At 37.7% G+C, this 2,500-nt stretch overlaps 1 protein-coding gene across 5 annotated transcripts in view; it reads right to left on the bottom strand.

Moving 5' to 3' along the window:
* LOC149134503 (uncharacterized) overlaps positions 1 to 2,500 on the bottom strand; it is a 546,861-nt gene that overhangs the window by 196,032 nt on the left and 348,329 nt on the right. The gene's annotated exons all lie outside the window — the stretch shown is intronic.

Here is a 2,500-nt window from a genome sequence, read left to right on the forward strand (position 1 = left end):
TATATATATATGTATCCATATACATATACACACACGCGCGCGCATACAGACACACACACACACACACACACACACACATATGGATACGTATGTATTTATACGCGCAAAACAGATAGTTTGCAGCAATTTCTAAAACTAATTGATTCTTCGGCTGAATAATTTTGCTTGGATATTAAATTATACATTCTCCACATTTGTTCATCATCATTACATGTGCCACATATACGCACTTAAATGTTTATATATTTGTGTATGCATAATTAATAATAAAAAAAGAGCTTAGGGAAATAACTCAGGGACATCATTGCTCTTATATGAACAACAAAAAAATAGACGTAAACCAAACAACATAAATTCTTGTTTTATTAAAAGTATCTCTGCCTGTAGAGGTTGTATCACAGTTATCAAATGGTGATAGAGACCGGCACGATATGAGAAACGGAAATAATTTCAAGAATAAAGAATTCTCCAAATTTGACATTCCATTGAGGAAATGGACAAGTTTATTGTATGGAAAGTTTATTGTGGAGAGTGGTGAGCACCTTTTCTTCATCAGCGTGACAATGGCTCTACCTTATCAGCTGCAGACTTATATAAAAATTCTAGAACACAATTAAAACCAAGTTAATAATCTGGCTAAAATGACCCATTGTCTCCAGACAATAAATCTGTCCTTTTCCTTAATATTATAAAATTCTCCGTGGCATTCCTTCCGACTCATGAAGTTGTAACTTTAAATCCCTCGGAAGTCAAATTTACCGTTTATCATTTCAGGGTCTAATAGATAAGATCCCGTCGAACACTCGGGGTCTATGTAATCGATCTAACCACTACCCCGAAACTGCTGGCCTTGTGCCAAAATTTGAAACTAATATTAAGGGCGGTGAATTGTTAAAACCTTTAGAACGTCGTAATAACTGCTTTGCGGTATTTTTCCGATTCTTTTCGCTTTGAGATCAAATCCATTCAAGCTCCACTTTATCTTTCATCCTTTCAGATCCGGTGAAATAAAGGATCAATCAATTACTATGATCGATATAATCGATATAACCTTTTCCCCATGTTTCTGTCTTTATACCTCTGTAAGAAATCATTGATAATGTTTATTCATCTAAACTCGTAACGTTTACAGAGATCCTATTTTTAGTAATTTATTCCAAGATTACTTGATGCTAAAATCCTCATAAAGTAAAGGAAAAGATTCCCATGTTCACTCGCAATAATAGATTTGGAAAATTCTGGCAGATCATGTGTATCGGAATATATGGAGATTACTTGGCACCGTGAACCCAAGAAATTTTCTCCCACATTACAGAACCGACTAGAGACACGGAACAGCAATTTCACTCTATCGTATTGTGGCGATAGCCAAGACATGAAGCATTTGGCAAGGGGTGAGATTCCGTCAGAGACAGGGGGAAAACAAAGAAGAGACAAAATTGAGACTAGTGAGGTGATAGAGATCACTCATGAAGAAGCACCCGAAATAGAGTCACAAGCAAGATAGAGTTACTGATTTGATGCATGATAAGTAGAACATTGTACTGATTGAGGAATGGACGGAAGACACTTTTCCAAACAGCAGAATGGCAGGAATTTGCTGGAAACTACATCAAAATCACATCAACAACTGAAGTCGAATAGCCAAGAGAATGTGGATATTTCGTATATTAGTGAAAAGTTCGTGGGAAAATTTAGATATATTAATTTGCGGGCTGCGATCGTTGTGTTACTAGACCTACTCGTGAAGAACCCTGAATCCAGTCAGTTGGTGGTTTCTGACCCTTTGTAGGAGTTTATTTTGATGTGTGTCTTTTTCTGATGAATTTCTAGCCAGATATAATGTATTGTATTACGATTTACCCGGTCCCTGTTAGTTATGCACATGGATATCTATTATCTCCACATGTTTTGTAGCTCATTTGTTTCACATTTTTGCAATATATGCATGGGACCTTGAGACCAATTAAGGAGATACTATTAGTACCGAGAACAAACTGTAAATAATTGGTATTTGGAATGGCGCTCACGCGTAGAAATCAGAACAAAAATTGGAAGTTGATGTTGTGCGAACAAATCTTGGTCCTCCAACACCACAAGAAAGCCAGCAACATCTAACGGGGAGATAAATTCGGACAATGACGACACGACCAACATATATCTGCATGGGAAAGCGGTCGTAGCATGTTGATGATGATAAAAATGATGATGAAAGTGGTGATGATAGTGCTGATAACAATGACGATGATGATGTTACAGCAAAGATGGTTTTGGGAGATTTACCTGCTGTTCTGGCTGGCTGATTGACCACTCAAAACAAAAGTTTAAGCTCGTTCGTAATCGTTCATCAAAAGAAGGAGAGGAGAAAAGGGTGGGGAGAAAGGCAGGAAGGACACGTGACGTGGTCATGCAGATCCATCCGCGTCTCCAGAAGATAACATAGTTGCGGTTGAACTTTACTGACATCATCAGTGTATGTGCGCCTGTGTGTGTGAGTGTG

The sequence above is a fragment of the Octopus bimaculoides genome, chromosome 8, assembly GCF_046866305.1.
Source record: "Octopus bimaculoides isolate indiv1 chromosome 8, ASM4686630v1, whole genome shotgun sequence".
In the NCBI taxonomy this organism is placed as follows: Eukaryota; Metazoa; Mollusca; class Cephalopoda; order Octopoda; family Octopodidae; genus Octopus; species Octopus bimaculoides.